The sequence below is a fragment of the Lathamus discolor genome, chromosome 4, assembly GCF_037157495.1.
Source record: "Lathamus discolor isolate bLatDis1 chromosome 4, bLatDis1.hap1, whole genome shotgun sequence".
Classification (NCBI taxonomy): domain Eukaryota; kingdom Metazoa; phylum Chordata; class Aves; order Psittaciformes; family Psittacidae; genus Lathamus; species Lathamus discolor.
The window spans coordinates 79368944-79389114 of NC_088887.1; positions in this window are offsets into that span (position 1 = coordinate 79368944).

The window sequence follows — 20171 nt, forward strand, 5'->3', positions numbered from 1 at the left end:
CATCCCTGGCAGTGTTGAAGGCCAGGTTGGATGAAGCCTTGGGTGGGATGGTTTAGTGTGAGGTGTCCCTGCCTATGGCAGGGGGGTTGGAACTAGATGATCTTGAGGTCCTTTCCAACCCTAACTATTCTATGATTCTATATTTCTAAGAACACAAATGTGCATAGATACAAATTGATGCTTTTGCATAATTCTTTTTTCATCCTGCCAGTTTTATATATAAAACTCACAACTTAAACCCAATATCTTTGAACTTTTCACTTTGCTTTTCTTGTATTTACTTTGAGAAATGTTTGTGGAAATTCTGTTGTGCTCTCTGTTGTCAGCTGTTTGTATTGACTACTTGTTTCAATTTCCCTTTACTAGACATTTTGAATCATAACCTTCCTGTGGTGGTGACTGATCAACAATGAAAACAATTCTGTTCCTACAGAAATTGAGAAAAAATTCCCATTTTACAATAGTCACTAGAAATACCTATCAGAAAAAAAAACAAAACAACACCCAAACCCAAAAAAACACCAAAAAAAAAAAAAAACCAAACAAACCCACACCGCTACTTTCTTCATAATATCTTGTGTTCCTCCTTGCTTAATGGACTGTTTGCCATGTTGTACCACATGTACCTTCCTCACTTTGTTCCAGTTGTTGAACAAGTCTTTATCAATTCCCAGCCCTCATCTCAACTTGGAGAGTTACAGTCATGATTTTTTCTTTTTTTTGTAGTATGAATCATTATCATCTTTAACATGTTTCACACTCCTGAATATTTTGGAAATAGCTCGGACTATTTTTATGCATCTCATTGTGATCATCATATTGCTTTTGGAGATGCATATCTTGCTTTTTGACTACAACTTCAAATTGTGACCAGTATTCAAGAGCTGCAGTAAGTAGTGAAAACAGGCCACAGTATGATTTGAATTATCACATGATGTAGGGCTAGAAAGTAAGCTTTATATTCCTTGCTCTGCATTTCTTAATCTTTTTTCTGTTGTTAGAGAAAGTTCTAGGATGCTGATATTTTTTCCTCTGAAAAATGTCCATTTGCTGGTTTTAATTTTAAAAATAAACAAGGAAAACTTCAGCCTTAGCGTATCTTTTCCAAAAAGAGAGAGAAAGAAAGGCAGAATATTATGCACATATATTTTGAAATAACAGCAGGGGCGTAAATCAAACACCAAGGTACCCAGAGTACACAGCTTCTGTGTTTCTGACAGGCAGGAGAACAATCCTAGATCACATAGCTGAAATGTTCTTTGAACCAGCACTTTGTGGCAGGCAGACAATGCAAGCTTATGTCATATTTGTGAAATATATTGAGATCTTGGTAGAATCTGGTTTATATGGTGGAAGTCTAATTGAATGAACACTATTATAGCTTCAAAGAGGGGAAAAAAACACCCCACAAAAACCTGTCAGGGATCATCCCACAAACAACTGAGCAGGGATCATTCTACAAATACCTGAAGATAGTACTAATGCAACTTGCTTGGTGGCTGCAGCTGGCAGTCATTCTGCTAACAATTCCTTCTGAAATAATTTTTAATGCACATTACCATTGGTTTAAATGTCATGGAAAAACATATTTGAACTAATCTCCCTTAAACAGTAACAGGAAGCTTGACTAAATCCATACCACTCGCAATTATTTGGCTTCCTTGAATGTTAAATCTTTCCTAAATTAAACCGTCATTTTTACTCTGAAATACTTCAATAAATAAAACAGATATTTTCTGGAAAACTGTGCTAGAAAATATCTGACTATGCCTATACTAGTAAATTAAATATGCCCAAGTGTGTGCATGAGTGTTAAAGGTGGCTGAACAGTGTGGCCTGTGTCTGCTCTGGGATGCTTTTTCCTTTAGTCATACAGTTACTCCATGAGAGGTGCCTACGTTGAATAGTCCCTGGAGTCCCAGATCATATCCGGAAACACTGTTAGGGACAGCATTATAAGCTTTAAGATAAAACATGCTTGAGGGCCTTCTAACAGGGCAGTAGTATATGGAGTTGGATGCTCCTGAGCCCTGTGTGCTGTATTATTAAAGGCATGGACTCAGGTGCATCCCATAAGATCCCATTTATATGAGTAATGTGAACAGTTTTTTCTCCTGCAAAAATAAAATCATCTTTGTTTAAATACCGACTGTGTTTTGCAGGATTTAATTCTTGCTGATGGCTAAGAGTCTTTCTCTTTGTGTCTTGTTTTATTCATTTCTCTTTTAGTATGACTCTTTGTACTACAACAACTAAACAAAGTTGAAAAGAAAGAAAAACAAACCATCAACTTTACATAAGGATTTAATATACGAGGACTTTTGTCATTTATTTTTCAACTCATGAATTTTCTGGTAAATACCACAACATAATCGCATCAATACTATAGTGGTAAGTAAAATAAATTAACAGAATATGTAAGCCCCCTGACTTTGTAGAACAAATAACAAATAAAATGGGGTACATTTTTATTGTGACTGCAGAGTTTGCTTCCAATGACACAGTACATTGGTTCCCACAGATGTTACAGATTAATTTTTGTTTAAAAATGTTAAAAGAGCCCCTTAGCAGTCATTATATAATTAATAAGAAAAAAAAAAAGAATATATACTCATTTCCAGATTCTGCTCTTATTTTATGCCCAGAAGATTACAGTATTCTTATTAAGGCTGATGTGAAGGCAAAAGAGAACCCATACCTGTGTGTATATGATTATCAAAAAATCTTTGAAAAAACCTTAATGTGACTCCTTTTAAGCATAAAACTTCATGAAGCTACATTGATTTTTCACAAGACAGTTACACAATTATTAATAATTTCTTATTAAAGAAAACAGATTCTACTGCAAGCAAGAACAATATTAGTCCATTTTTATTCTCCTTGTAACATGGTCTTCCAAAATAAAGGAACAAAGAAGTCTTTTGTGTCTCAGAGATTAGATTTTCTAAGTTTATATAAACTTAAGGAAAGACTTCCTTTTTTCCGCATCTTCTTTCCATACTCAGAGAAGTCAGTCCCCTATTTCAATATAAACGGTCATTTTAATCTGTGTAACATGACTCCAGACAGGGAATAAAGAAGACAAGCCTATCTTGAGGATAATGCAATCTACTATAACTACACATGCATAAGCACAGTTGATTTTGATAAAACAAAGTCACATAATAGTCGAAGGACAATAGACAGCATATTAAAAAGGGTTTATACTTTATTCAGCACCACCAAACAAGTTCTTACTGAAATGTCTCATAATAGAAATAAAAACACTAATAACACTAAGGTAGTAGAAATGCATAGGTAAAGTGACATGCCAAAACAAGTGCTTTAATTCAGTTCTCTTTGATGATCTATATTGTTCCTGAATCTTATTCCTTTCATTATAGTGATGACAAAATGAAAAATTAAAAATAATTACATAATTACAAATAATAGAAATTACAAATAATAGAAAAAAAAGAGAATGTTTAGAATATTGAGAAAATATATATATATATTTTGCATAAAGTCCAGGAAAAAAAAAAAAAAAACATCTGGTATAGAAGAAAGAAAAAACAATCAGATCTGAAGCAATAGGTTGAAAATATCACATGAGCAAGCAATGTGTGCTCACCACAAAGACAGCAAATGACTGCTAGGGCTGCATTAGGAAAAGTATTTTCTTCAGGGCAAGGGAAGTGATCCTTCCCTTTTTCAGCAATGCTGAGACCATATTTGGATTTTTTTGGTCCATGCCCAGGCTTGCCAATACAGGGGAGACCTGCGCATGTTAGAGGGAGTTCAATAAAGGAACATGAAAATAATTAGGGGACTGGAATATCTGACATATGAGGAGGTGTTGAAAGTGCTGGCACTGAGACTGGAGAAGGCTCAGGGAGTTATAAGTGTGCTTAAATTCCTGATGGGGAGTAATGATGAAAACATACTCTTCTCACCTGTGCCCAGTGACCGAACAAGAGGTAATATGCCAAAGGTAATTCCATTTAAACATAAGAGAATGCCCTTTTAAACTGTGGCAGTGGTCAAAAACTGGAAGTGTTTGTCCAGAGGTTAGTGTCAGCATTCCTGGAAATCTTCAAAAGCCATCTGGACATGGTCCTGGTCAACCAGTTCTGCATCGCCCTGCCTGAGCAGGGGTTAGACCATGTACCTTGAGATGCCCCTTCCAACTTCAACCATTCTGTGGAAAGGGATGCAAAGAAATACAATGAAGAATCTGAGATTTTCTATGAAAAAAGAAAATAAAATACTAAAACCAACCAAAAAACCCCCACCAAACCCACAACAATTATGATACTGATGAAGAAGTATAATTCAATAGAGAAAAGGCACTTAATTTGGCTGCCTGGAAAATAGAGAGGTTTCAATATAAGATCTTTCATTACAGCAGATACAATCAAAAGCTCATGGAAGGCAGGTGGGCAGGCAGGCAAGAAGAAAGGCAGGAAGGCAGGAAGGCAAGGAAGTCAGGAAGGCAAGAAGAAAGGCAAGGAAGTCAGGAATGCAAGAAGGAAGACAGGAAGGCAAGAAGAAAGGAAGGAAGGCAGGAAGGCAGGCAGGAAGACAAGGAGGAAGGCAGGAAGGCAAAAAGGAAGGAAGGCAAGAAGGAAGGAAGGCAAGAAGGAAGGAAGGAAGACAAGAAGGAAGGAAGGTAGGAAGGCAACAGAAAAGGAAGGAAGGAATGAAGGAAAGAAGGCAAGAGAAAAGGCAGGCAGGAAGGCAAGAGAAAAGGCACACAGCAAGGAAGGAAGGCAAGAAGGGAGGCAGGAAGGAAGGAAGAAAGTATGTATCATATTTAAATTTCAAGTAATATTATAATTATTTAGTTACTAAATTTAATCTTTATTTAGTTATTAGAATAAAAGTCACATTACTAGCTAGTTCTGCTGAAATGGATAAATCATTTTCTTGTGAACTTTAAAAGTACTTCATTCCATTATTCAAAGCAGCTTAAGCAGAAAAATTGCTCACAGATGATTGAACAATCAGTACAAGAAAATGTACTTTAATATTTGTGTCAAAACACAGATGGCTTCCATGTACAATTAAAGTTTTTTAGAAATAAAATGAGTTTCTTTAGGTTTGAGTTTAAAAAGTTGTTTTCCTAGATGACATTTCAAGAATTATTCAACGTTTATCTAAAAAGCACTTTAAAGTAAATGGAAAAGAAGATTTTTTTTTTTCATTTCCAAATTACACAAAACATTCATGTATGTTTGGTAAATAAAATTAAATTAATTTAAAAAGTGAAACAAATGGGTCTTTAGTGCTAGTACCTACGTACAGGCGATTTTCTGACAGCAGCAGACAACATTGTCATTAGAAAGGCAGGAAACAATTCCACATGATACAGATGCAGACACATCCACAGAAATAAAAAAATTTTAAAACAGGGTACACACCTTGATATGATGCTGCTAAAAAGCTTTAAACACTCATATTTTCATTTAACTGAAATGGAAACACAGAAAAGTAATACAATAAGACCCTAAAACTGAATAACTGAACTGAATAGGATCTGCATTTTAAATTCTTAGATTTAGAAATGGCTGTAAATTTTTAAAAATCTTTATTTTTTAAATGTTAAAACACCTATTTTTCATTCCATTCATTCGTAAACTACCTGTATAGATTACTCACGTTAAAAAAAATATTTATTTCACACAATCTTAAACTTGAGTAATTGTCGTGGTTTAAACTCAACCACAAACCTCGTTCACTCACATCCCCCCCCTTCTTGCCCTCCCCCTGCTCCTGGAGGGACGGAGAGGAGAATCAAAAAGAATGCAACTCCCATGGGTTGAGATAAGAACAGTTTAGTAACTAAGGTATAACACAAATCACTGCTGCTACCACCAATAATAATAATGATAAAGGAAATAAGAAGGGAAGAGAATACAACACCTCAACACCAGCCGACCAATAACTCGCCCCACTCCCACCAGCCAAGCACTGACCGATACCTCGTCCAACCCTGCAGTCCCTGCCCTTCCAGGTAACTCTCTGTTACATCCTGGGCATGACGTGCTGTGGTATGGAATGCCTCTTTGGTCAGTTTGGGTCAGGTGTCCTGTCTCTGCTTCCTCCCAGCTTTCCCTCCTCCCTGGCAGAGCATGAGGCTCAGAAAGTCCTTGGCCAGATGAAACATTTGAGCAGTAACTAAAAACATCGGCGTTATCAGCACTGTTCCCAGGCCAAAAAATCAAAACAGCACTGCACTAGCTACTAAGAAGGAAAAAAATAACTGCTGCTGCTGAACCCAGGACAGTAATAAATCACCTTCAATATACAGCACTGTCTCTGTAGTAATCCGTTTTAAATTTGTGCCCTGTTACTACCTTATTTCTTATACATGGTGGTGAATTAAACAAAACTGTTTTAAATTTTAAACTACCAGGCACACCTGCAATTTAGGGAAAGAAGAGATTCAGAGCAGCCCTGCAGAGAAGGACGTGGAGGTGTTTGTCAATGAGAAAATGAACATGAGCAGGCTTCAGTGTGCACTCACAGCCCACAAAGCCAATTGTATCCTGGGCGGCATCAAGAGGAGTGTGACCAGCATGTCAAAGAAGGTGATCCTGGTCCTTTGCTCTCCTGACACCTCACCTGGAGTATTGTGTGCGGTTCTGGTGTCCTCAACATAAAAAGGATATAGAACTGTCGGAACAAGTGCAGAGGAGGGCCACGAGGATGATCAGGGGACTGGAGCACCTCCCGTATGAAGATAGGCTGAGAATATTGGGGATGTTCAGCCCGGAGAAGAGAAGGCTGCGTTGAGACCCCATAGCAGCCTTCCAGTACCTGAAGGGGGCCTATAAGGATGCTGGGGAGGGACTCTTCATTAGGGACTGTAGTGACAGGACAAGGGGTAACGGGTTAAAACTTAAACAGGGGAAGTTTGGATATAAGGAAGAAGTTCTTTCCTGTGAGGGTAGTGAGGCACTGGAAATGGTTGCCCAGGGAAGTTGTGAATGCTCCATCCCTGGCGGTGTTCAAGGCCAGGCTGGACAGAGCCTTGGATGAGATGGTTTAGTGTAAGGTGTCCCTGCCCATGGCAGGAGGATTGGAGCTAGATGATCTTGAGGTCCTTTCCAACCCTAACTATTCTATGATTCTATATGGTGGAAAGAAATTTAAGCATTCTAGAAACAGATTTAAAATATTTTTACATTGATTTTTCATGTTGCAATTTTTAATGCTTCTTTCCAGTTTCTACAGTATTTATCAGAATTGTTTCTCTTATAATTTGTCTGATTTCTGGGAAATTACACTGCCCTCCAAATAATATAGTGTTTTGAGGTTGCTTTTTAAAGATTTATAGAAGTCCCTTATTTATTCCAGGATTTATTATTTCTCTATGCAGCACAGAAACCACCATTCCCTGCACTTTATGATGCATATTGTTTAAAATTTTTTCTTGTAACTCTCTTACCCTGAAGATCAGTAGCAGATATGCACATCTTTTTTTTTTGTCATTCCTAAAAATGTGTGAGTTAACATTTCACTGCTACTTTTTGTATCTTCAGATTGGTTCTTTGAGGACTACTGTAATTACTGCACCTGGTTTTCTATTAACTTACAAATTATATGGAGTCTTCACAGTGAAACTCTGGGAATCTTTTAACTTAACATCACAGGCACTAACTTATACTTCCTGCCACTTAAAGTATGACTCCCAAATTGTTCTATTTATGTTTTGCTCTCTGAATCTTCGCTGTTAACTTCTATAGCAGACCTGGTCTTGCACAAATATAACCACAGGGTTATTTTTTGCATTCAGAATAGTTCTATTGCAGTCAATAAATACATGAACGTCTGCACAGTAACACATCCGACTTGGTGTGGGAAGGATTAAGATATGATTACATGGCTGGCATAATCAAATGTTTTGTGATAAAAAACTTGTATTGCAGGCTGCTCCAACATGTGTTTTTTATTTTCTAATAAGGTCTTCATTTGGATGGCTAATGCATGCTTATATCATGGAAATTTTTACTTCTGTTTGCTAAGCCTCTGAAGTCATTTCAAGGCATATGTATTTGAACTGTTTTATTTCCTTTTCTTTGAACATGTTTCAAAACATTGAACTTTATAAACTATATTTAGAATCAGAAAGACTGATTTAGAACAGAAAAACTCTTTCCATTAATAAATTTTAAAATTTCATTACACATCATAGCTGAAAATTCTTTTTATCTAGAAAGATTTTTATTTTTTTTATGAAAACAGTCTTTAAGCAGCAGAGTCACATTTGAGCACAATTTTGACACTAGAGTTTGATAGGAACTTCTACATTTACTTTGTATTATTTAATCCAACAGCTTTAAATAATTAATGGAAAATCGACTGTATTTACAGTTCTATAACACATATTTTAGCTATTTTTTTGAGTGAAATTACATTGTTCTCTCACTTGGCACAGTATAGCATAATAATCAGTTTTTCTTTATCTAAGTAAGAAAACTATATAATGAAAAAATCTGCCTTCCCTTTCTGAATCCTCTTCTTTTTTTTCCTGAAATTTGTGTCCGATACTTCCTTGCCAGCATTAGACTTGTGCTGGATATTTACTTATTCCTACAGGAGGAGACAGGAATTTGTGCGGGTGGTGAGACAGGTTGCCGTTGCCACCTGGGAACAGGTTGCTCAGAGAAGCTGTGGATTCTTGAGGCTGTTTCTTCTTCTCCTATCACTTGTTACCTGGGAGAAGAGACCAGCCACCTCCTCACTCCATCCTCCTTTCAGGTACTTGTAGAGAATGAACCTTTCTGAACTACCCAGCTAACAAATACAGATCAGTTGAGACTTGTTTTGTCTTGGTCTCACTGTACAGCAAAACCCCTTAATTTCTTAGCCCCCACCCCCCAAAACAATTTATGATATATGTTTTATAGTTTTGACTTTAGTTTCAAAGATCACCCTTTTAAGCCAGTTGCATAGACAAAAACTCATATCCTTTTTCTTTATCACTGTTAGTTTTTTTTTTAGTTATCTTTAATGTACCCATGACAGAAAGTACAGTTCATTGTGTCCCTGAGTGGAACTTTTCTTCTGATGTGGTATTTAAACTATTTCTACTTCTTAAATGAAAAAGGAGAAAAATTTTAATTCTGACAATGGAATAAAAGTGGGAGACACAGTTAATGTTTCAGGCCTGGAGGAAGCTCTCTGAACTGCAGTCAAGAAAAGACTAGGCCTTTTCATGGTCTCCTTTTAAACTGTTAAACTTCTATTTTAAAATCAACAGCACTGCTTGTTTTCCAGGTGACACTTTCACACCCTGCACTACCAAATGCTATCAACTGGCAAGTTTACCTTCAGTACACTTGAATAGTGAACTGGAAATTCATCCAGTTATTGACTCAAAATATAAACGCGTGTATCTGTTACTTGACTAACTTCTCACTCCATAGCTTGAGCCAAAATTTTAAGTAATTTAATTGAAGAAATAATGACAGAAAAAGAGATTCCTCTTTCCTGGTTTTTGTTGGTTTTTTTTTTTTTTAGCTGAAAGTCTGAATGATAGAAGAAGCTCCTAAAACATCAGAAATACACAAGGAAAGTACTGGCTTGTACACACAGGAACTAAAATCTGCTTGGAATAAGACTTTCTTGGGTGGAGAATAATTTCTTACATTCAGTGAATTTGCTGAAGGAGATCAGTAACATACACCTTCACTAGTAGGCTATAGACAGGAACAATGATGCTGCTTTCACTCTTAATGATTAGAAGCTCAGTTTGCTTGGGTTTTTTTCAAGGATCAATACTGAAACCTAAAATTCTGTGGAATATTACTAGCACAACTTTTGAACAGGATATGATCAATTATATTTTAATAACATAATCACAAAAAAAATCTGTGTAGTAAACAAGTACATTAGTAATAACTAGGTTGGGTTTGAATCTATGCCAAAAGAAGTTACTTACAAGTGTCAACATAAACTGTAAACAAACAAATACAAGATCTACTGACCGATCGCCAAAACCAAATTTGCAAGCATGTATTACAATACTTCACTTTTGTTTTAAATTTTTATTATGGAGGTAAAAATGGCCCATATTACATAATTGCTTCTACTAAGATGTGAGTTTAATAATTTAACTATGGCAAAGAGATTATTATGTCTTTTAAAGCCTACTATAGGAAAATTCATGAGTGAAAAAAGAGTGTAAAAAGATACTATGCTGAATAATCTGTAATTATCTCACTGAAGTTCTTTTGTTCAGGGTTGCATGCTTCATTGCCTTCTCTCTCACATAGTCAACTACATACACAAAAGCTGAATGCAACTATGAACCTTTGTAACTCTGAGGGATTTATTCAATAATTGAATAATAAAGGATATGGATACCATTGCACTAAATTTTCGGAGTCGAAGTATCATACAGTCACATACATCTAGGCATTCCCACAAAAAGAATTTTCATAAACACTATGCATAACTGATCAAGAAATCCTAATCAGGGTTCCTAGTCACAATATTGTTCTGATGGGTAAATTCGAAATGAGATATTAAAACTTCTGCATCAAACAGACTAATGCAGACCTAAATTTCACTTTAGATGCTGTAGCCTTATCTTTTTTGAGGAATCTTAATGTGAGCAAATGTTTATTATTATCATATTATCATTATTATCTTACTGTTCTTTAAATGTTTTTGAAACAAGAATTCTGACCAAAATTAGCGATGAAACCAGAGATCTTTTTTTCAGCAAGGCTGTTTATTAAACAGATACATGGTCATAACTTCATCAATAGAAGTTTCTTTGAAGTTATTATTGTGCTGAGATTTCTTAAAGGTAAACTCTGACATGAAAAAAAAAAAAAGAAAAAAATGGAAAAAGTAGTTTATTTTAAAAAAAACCCACCAAACCTTGAATTCCTTTTTTTACTATATCTATTATCTATTTCTTGCCTCACTATATTATACCTACTTTCTTCAGTTTGTAGCCTCCCACCTGGTCTAAGAATAAAATCACTATATGAGAGACACAAGCTTTTAGGCATTATTCTGTATGGTATACATTTTGCATTGTTATAAAACTCAAATCATTATTATAGGATGTTCAAGTCCTGTAATGACAAACACTAGAACAAGACAATTCAATCACAACAAGACAATCAAATCACTAGAAAAAGACAATTCAAAAGACAAGAAAAATCAAAAGGCAATTATTTTTGTTTGCAATAATTTCATACATTTGACAGTTAGCTTTCTTCTTCCTTCCTCTTGGCTGATACTATAAAGGTTTTTCTTCTTGTTGAATATACAAAGACACTATGGTGAAACCCTCCCTCCTGGCAAAGAACGTCAAAGTCAAGTCACTGTCCAAAGTCACTGTCCAAAGTCACAGCAACAAACGGCAGCGCATTTGACAATCTTAGGCTCAAGAGTAACTTCATCAAAAAGGTGCAATCACACCTGAGATATTCTTAATATCAGTAGAGAATTATCATTTTGAATTCAGACCACAGACTGGGTGAAAATTTATGGAAATAATGACATTTAAATAATTTGAAAGCAAAGTAGCATTTGTTTGAAGGGAATAAAGTCAGCAAGAAATTAAACATAAAATATGCTGTATGTCTCTCATATAGCTATAAAAAGGAAAAATAGAGTGATTTATTTTTAAGAAGCATAAAAATATGCAGAAAAATCAAATTTATTTTTATTTCAATGATTTTGTCTTTCCTTTGGCTTCTACAGTATCCCCTGCAGGGATTTAGCAGACATTGAGAAACTACCTTCCAGGGCCTGTCACATTCCAAATAAACTAAAAAAAGAAGCATTCACATTGACCCTGATTTCCATAGGAAATAAAACCAAGACTCTCAACATTCAAGCATTAAAAAACCCACATATGATTTGAGGAAAATGCTTTTTCTTTAACTGTTCTCCAGAGAACCTTTGCAGGATTCAATGGCTGAGCTCTCATGAAGCTTAATTCTAATTCAGCTGCACAAAATCTCACTCACTGCAGCACATGAAGCAAAGGCTTCTTTTTAAAGCTCTCTGATCCATAAAAAAAACCTCTTGAAAATCCTCTGTCTTCACAAAGGCACACAGGAAACTTATTTTCAGATTCAGGACAGAGAATGGAAATTTTAACAAACCCCCTAAATGTTACATTAACAATAACATTAGCATTATGAATGCTATGAAGCAAATAAAACAAGATAACAGAAATGTAGATGAAATTCAAAGACAGTATCAAGCTGAATAATTTCATTGGTCTGGTTTCAATGAAATTTTGAAATTTTACTTCTGTCATCTCTTTAAAGTCTGAGCCTGAGTTCTGTCAAACAGGATCATAAGACTCTCATGTGAGGACTTTGCAATTTTAAAGTCAGGGTGTCACACTAAATTTTGAAGATATGCTGTCTCTGAGGTGAAATTACTTGTTTCTTTACACAGCCAGGCTCAACAAGTGATAGATCTTTGTCTCAGGAACTGTGGAAGAAAACTCTTCCTGTCTTACTAATTCAATTTTACTCTTGTTTAAAATTCATATTCTTTCCAGCTCAGCTGTATGCCATAGACTTTTCACCAATACATTCTAGGAGTATATTTCTTTAATCAGTTGTTTTAGTTTGGGGCTATTTTTTTGGTTTGTTTATTTGTTTAAATGAGTGGGAAAAAAAAAAAAAAAAAGAAATAAAGGACCCCTAGTAATTAAAGTGCTAATTTAAAAAATCACAGGCAAAGTACACACCTACAAAAAAAAAAAAAAAAAAAGAAAAGAAACTCTGAGGTTACAATGCTCTCTGATGCAATGCAGATTTTTCCAGTGAAATAGTGAAATAGTGAAATGCTATTTTGGGAAAAGAAAAATAAACACTTTTCAGTTAAAACTTTTTCAGTTAAAGTTGTTTAGGAACACATTTTTAAATTAGAGCCTCTCTTTTTAATTAGCATTTTAAAAGATAAATATCTACAAATCAAGCATATAGTGGAGAGATAATTCTTTTAGGTTCCCCCAGTGAAACATATTCTATATTAGCCTGTCTGGGTAAAAAAAACCAACCCAAACCAACACATAAAGACTGTTCTGATCTTCTCATGAATGTCCTTCATGAATACATTTGCTACCCCAACACAATATCCTGACTTGCTGAGACTACAAACTAGTCAGTCAGTTATTTAAAAGTTATCTTTACAAACTAATTATTTGAAATTACAACCCTTGGTACCACTGAAGGGCTTCCTAAATTGAGACCTAAAACTTTCTACAGGTGGATGTCTTCTAATGGCTAGAGATGATATAATTTGCTTTAATCAAGTACAATGGTATCCTGGAATCTCCAGAAACTTTCACTGCATCTAATGAAAGTTTAGATGGCTAAGTCATATGTAGAGAATTCTTTTAGAGATATCTATATTTAGGGGTCTGAATTTGAAGTTGAATTACATTTTTAAATGTGCAGTGACTATGCTGCTATTGGGGCAGCTCTTTGAGCTGTTTAACTATATAACTGCTCTAGTTTTATCTGGGATTAGGCACAGTTTTACCTCTATGGGAAGCAATCTGTGGACAGTGTCTGATATGGGGAGAAAAAAAATCGTATGGATAAAGCAGTTGTTTAGGTGCTTAGTTCTTCAGTTCAAACCTAGGAGGTTCAAATGTGGTCCTAAGTAGGTCAGCAATTCAACAACTGCTCAAGCCTGCCTGAAATACAAATCTCAACATTTCTGCTTAAAATTGGTGAATGACCCAAATAATTTGGAGTTTTAAATATATTAGTTTAATGTACAGAATATAAGTTTTCTTTGTAGGTTCCTAAGGTTTTCCAATTTTGTTCTTTGAGCTTTTTTTTTTTTTTTTCCCTCCTCAGTACTGAAATAGAATACTAACAAGCTGATAATTTCTGATTATTTGTGGTGACATATGGTCCTGCATGGCTGGTAATGTCCCAGAAAGATAAGCAAACGGAGCCAAAATCTATTTTGTGCACTGGCATTTTATAAATGTAAGCAGATTAATAACATTTTAACTTTGTCAGTTATTCATTGGTGTTAACAACATATATCTGTTGGTAATATTTCATGCAAGTCATTAAAAATTTTAAGACGATGTCCATGTTGCAAAATTAATGTGTGTAATTAAACATGGTTAAGTACTAAAGTATACAATAGCTTTTCTTTCCACTAATCTCATTGCTAAAATGAAGACCCAGCTTGTTTGCTCTGCCATGTGCTTAGATACTGGTGGTAGGCATAGCCATCTGGCTGTGAGTTTGCTTTGCAATCCATGCGTAGAGCGCTTTTTCCTTTGTCTCCATACCCTCACACAAACTCCAAATACACCCAAGTAAACAGTGAAACCCAAGGTTTCCAGATGACTTAGTGTATTCATTCTGTTCTGTAAATAGGAAGCTATATTCTGTGCATTGAAAGTAAAGTAAAATAACAGAAAATCCTTTTTTTCCTCTCAAGATTTTCAATTTGGGCTTATAAGGCAAATAATTCCATGCACAGAAGACTTTTCTAGAAAGAATAAGTTTTTCAGTTTTCAGGCTGTTTTTTTTCTTTACATTTGTAGATCTGTAAAATTCTGCTTAGCTAAGGAGAAAGTAAGCTTTTGGTGAATAGTCTTAAACTGATTTTGTGGAGTCCAAGATGTCTATTACTATCTGTTAGGAAAAATATGTATATTAGAAAGACACACAGTTTTGCAGCTAGTGGTATTAATAATTTTTTTATGAAATTTTTCAAAGATTTTTCAAAGTAATCTTACTCCAGAATACTGATCACTTTGAGTACATATTATGATTCTTGACCCTCTCAACCCCATTTCTGCTTGGTATAATTAATGGAAGTCACTCAAGAGTACATTTTGTTCATTTTGATGGATCTCATATGGCTTTGGTAATTGTTTGTAAGTAGGTAGTAGCCGAACTGACTGACTGACTGAAAAAAAAATTACAGTAAAACTATATTCTTCCTTCAGATGAATCAAGATCTTTTCAAATTTTTTCTGATTATCAGTGTCTGCAAAAATAGCTAAACATATTTTTCAATACATTCAGTAAGAATAACACATATGATTTAACAGTACTAGAACAGCCTTTGATTTTTTGCTTCTTCTATCCTTTTCATCCTAAAATTAGTGATTGGAATATTATGCTCATGCATATTATATGTCAAATGTCAAAAAATTGTCAATACCATCTTTGAATAAGTCCCTTTGTTATAAATGAGTTTATGTTGCGTGTTTTGCATTTTCCCTAAATTGAGGATGTTAACTTCTGAAGAGAAGCTTCTGAGCATTTAAGACTGCTATTTATGAATTAAAAATACATCATTTGAAATATCATATGACACAATAAAAATGTCATTTTAAGAAATAACATGCTTAGAGTATCTTCTTCACAGTTCCACTATAGTAGGAGTTAAATTTAAGTGAAACTGTCTCAAAACAGGCAATGTAGCTGTATGTTATGATTAAATGCAAACTAAATTAAGCCATCATTCTAAATGGTTGTTTCATGACATCAGAGGAACTTAAACTATCTGCATGGTAGAATTACAGCTATTCAAAATACATCTTCATACATTAATACATATGGATTTTCAGGTTTAAATAACCACTAAGTTTTCTGGATTTGTCTTTTAGGATAATGTTATGTTAATTTGTTACACTAATGTGCTACACTAATACTATCTGCTTAAAATCTTGAATGCAGTTTAACATAGTTTTCCTTTGGTTTTGTTTTTCAGTATCAATAAATACAGATTTATTTGTTTATTTCTTTTTTGTATATCTCAGTATTATTTACATGTTTATTATATTTATTTATAAATGCATGTTATCTATAATGTACAAACGTTACTTCAACAGTTATTTTTGTGTGTGATTAAAAACATAGACTTCTGCACAAGGAATAATCATAAGCCCAGAATTACTCTGTCCACAGAGAAAATGAATCAATAGAGCTAAGCAGGGCTACACAAAACATAGCTGCCACTGGTGGCAAGTTGTTGTAAAGCAAAGCTGCCTGCTTCAAAGGGTTTGTCAGACCATCATGGGATTTGCTGCTGAACATGCACTTAAATACTAACACAGTCATTATCAAATCAGAATTAGGATCACCAGGAAATCCAAGTTTCGCTTTGTAGTAAGCAAAATGCGAACATACTTGTGCTGGTCCCCACCCCACTTGAACTGCTAGATCCTGCCTGCTTAGCCACCATTGCTAGGCTGAAGGTGAAATTCAATGTTGCTAGCTCCCATTAGAGGGTCCCTAAGTAATTTCCAACTTCAAGTTACAATCTGGAATTACTACACATGTAAAGACTGCATTTTTTTGTGTTGCTGGTGATTTTAATAAGAACTAGCATCTTCAGTGGCAGCTGAAACCAACTCAGATAAACCCCAGATTTATGAGGAATACCTTGCTCTTTAGAGAAACATGAATGTGCAAAGCTTTATAAAAGAAAAGCAAACCAGACAAGATGGTGAACTATTGGTTTCATATTTGGTCTTTGCTTACAATGGAATTAACCATAACATCAAGTATTGTTCAGCCTGGAGAAGCGAAGGCTCGGGGAGACCTTAGGGCAGCCTTCCAATACTTTTAAGTGGGCCTACAAGAAATCTGGAGAGGGACTTTTTTGCAAGGACATGTAGTGATAGGACAAGGTGAATGACTTTAAACTGGAAGAAGGTAGATTTAGATTAGATAGTAATAAGAAATTCTTCAGTGTGAGATTGGTGAAATATTGGAACAGACTGCCCAGGAAGTTGTGAACACTCCATCCCTGAAGATGCTAGAGGACAGGCTGGATGGGACTCTGAGCAGCCTGATCCAGTGGAACATGCCCATGGCAGGGGGATTGAACTAGATGATCTTTACAGTCCCTTGTAAACCAAACCATTCTATGATTCCACACTATTTCATTCAACAGTACATTGATCTTGACGGTACGATGCTTAATGCAAGAAAAAAAATAAACGTCTTTTTCACTTTGCAATTAGATGGATGGACAAAAAACCACAGCACTAACAATTGGTGGATTTCCTCTCTTTATCTCATTGTTCTCTATCAATTCTTAAGGATACTTTTGTTATCTTTTGAGAGTACTGACAGGCTCAGGGAATGTAGCTGTCCAGAAGGAGAAAGTTTCTTCAGTCACAGTACAATGTGGAATTTTAGTTGGGACATTTGATAAACAAAGCGGGATAGAAATGAAGTTTGACGAGATTCCATTTGCAATCCTCAGATGATCTACTTGTGAGGCTGACATGAATCCTATAACTTATTTCCATGCTGCTTCTAATTCTCTTGTGCAGAAGGGGCAGAACCAGCAGTGTAAACAGATGTCATGCCCTTTATTATCATGGCAAATTATTTTAAGTATCAAAACAAAATTGCATAATGCAATACTGAAAATGTCATGGCTGGTTCTGTAGGGTGAGGGAGTTGATGGGTTTTGTTTATTTGTTTTCTTTGGGTTTTGTTTGTTTGTTTGTTGTTTTGGGTTTTTTTAAATCAATCCTCCTGCTCCATGATGATCTTCATCATGGATTTATATATATGTGTGTGTATAAGGAATATATAATGCACATGTATTATTTTTCCATTTTAATTGATAAGAAAAAATGGATCTTTAGTGTTAATATTGAGTTTTCTTTGAAAGAAATATTAAAGTTCAAACATTTAAAAAAAAATTGGAAGAAGATGCCTTTCAGATCAGTTAAAAACTTTCTAGTTGCTAAAAAGAAGACACTTTAAGGTGAAAAGTCACAGAATCATAGAATAGTCAGGGTTGGAAAGGACTTTAAGGTCATCTAGTTCCAACCCCCCTGCCATGGGCAGGGACACCTTACACTAAACCATCTCACCCAAAGCTCTGTCCAACCTGGCCTTGAACACTGTCAGGGATGGAGCATTCACAGCTTCCCTGGGCAACCCTTTCCAGTGCCTCACCACCCTCACAGGAAAGAACTTCTACCTTATATCCAATCTAAATTTCCCCTGTTTAAGTTTGAACCATTACCCCTTGTCCTATCACTACAGTCCCTAATGAAGTGTCCCTCCCCAGCATCCCTGTAGGCCTCCTTCAGATGCTGGAAGGTTGCTATGAGGTCTCCACGCAGCCTTCTCTTCTCCAGGCTGAACAGCCCCAACTTTGTCAGCCTGTCTTCATACGGGAGGTGCTCCAGTTCCCTGATCATCCTCATGGAACTCCTCTGGACTTGTTCCAACAGTTCCATGTCGTTTTTATGCTGAGGACACCAGAACTGCACACAATAGTCTAAGTTCTACTCTCTACTCATGAAAGGAGAGTGAAGGAGCAGGATCACCTTCTTCGTCCTGCTGGTCACACTCCTTTTGATGCAGCCCAGGATATGGTTGGCTTTGTGAGCTGCAAGAGCACACTGCCGGCCCAACTTCATTTTCTCATCGACCAACACCCCCAACTCCTTCTCTGCAGGGCTGCTCTGAGTCAATACATTTAATAAAAAATCAAAGTATTAACAAAATATTAACATACTTGCAATTCTTCGTTATTCTAAAAAAACCCCACAAAACAACGAAAAACTAAAACAAAACCCAAAACAAAACAACAACAACAACAAAGACAAAACCAAAAAATCCCAAACCATAGAGATATTTTGGAGTCCACGGACTGTCAGTTTTCTCTTCACTGAAGGGATATATAACCAATCAAAATAAACTTGTAAAAAGACAGAGAATCATGTTTCAGAGAATAAAACAGAGTATGGGTGATGCGTTTCAGGAAGAGAATTGCTTTGCTCTGGTTGTTTCATAAGTGCATCTTTCATACAGAACCAATCTGTAGGAGACAACAGACTTCAGGGGGAATAGCTGTTGCGGTGCTGTTTAATTTAGCTATAGTAGAACCCTGGAAAATAATGCTTTCTTCTGATGAGGCACCCTCCTGCAGTGGATACAATTGAATGAATGTGCTAAGCACATTTTAAACAAACTCCTCCAGGGTGTTATGGGAAGGATTACTGATTATTATGCTCCACTTGTGTGGAGACACTTTTACAGAGGTGGCCTTAAAAACATGGGCAGAGGGGAAGAACACCTATGTCTTCAGAGCCAGCAGAACATGGTCTCTTAGTCCTGTTTTTCAGCTGAGTCCATTGTGGCAGATACAGAAATTTTTGCTGAATTCACCTCTCTTTAGCCTTATCTCAAAACTGAAAGCGGCAGTCCTACATCAGGCAACTTCCCAGACAGTTTAAGGACCAGGGAGTTCTGTGTCAGTGCTATTTAATCTGACCTTTCAGCTGTAATACCTTTAGCCTTCTGTGATCCAGAGTAATAAGGTGAATTTTACACTGAAGGAATAGATTTAAATTCTTGTGAAGATATTTTCCCTCACTGCTTAAAATCATCCAATGTGTGCAGCTGAAGAAACAGGAAGCATTTTCAGTTATTTGGTTGCAGTAGAAATTAAGCCTTTCAGTTGTTTTCCACTATTTTTTTTTAATATATAAAAAATATTTTCACTCATTCTTCCATCTGCAATATTGAAAAAAAAATAGTTTTAATGTAGTCTTCTGGAAAAATCAGAAAACTCATGTAATGATATCACTGTACCCACAACAGCAGTCAGCCCTGTTTTGTATTATTATATTTCTATATAAAATACTTCTGGGTGTTTTGGGTTTTTTTGTTGTTTTTTTTTGTTTTTTTTTTTTTTATGTCAAATTCTACTGTAATCTTACAAAATAATTCTGTCAAACTTTTGTTTATTCCTCCAGTATAGGCTTGAATACTGTATTTTTACAGCTCTTCACTGGTAAAGATTTTCATATAAGGTCTTTTGTCTCAGAATCAGCAGCTGCTTCAAAAGAAAACCCGAACATGTTTTCAGCAGTTCCTGATGTTTTGAGCAGCTACTGACCTCTAGGCAAAAAGAATAAACAGCATAGCTGAGAACAAAAGGAGTCCTCAGACTACTATTAACTCGAGTAATAAGGCAGACATGATGTACTGTGGTCAGTACAAGTCTCATTTGTAGATAAGCTGTAAAGAAAAAGCATTCCATCACCAAATAAAGGTCAAAGGTTAAAGAACGATATGATTGTTTTTTAACTAATCTTCCAGTGACAGATTTCTGAAATACGAAGGAGTTCTTGTATTTCAGAAATATATTTCAGAGTATTTTTGTCTGGCACTGGATGTTTCAAGATG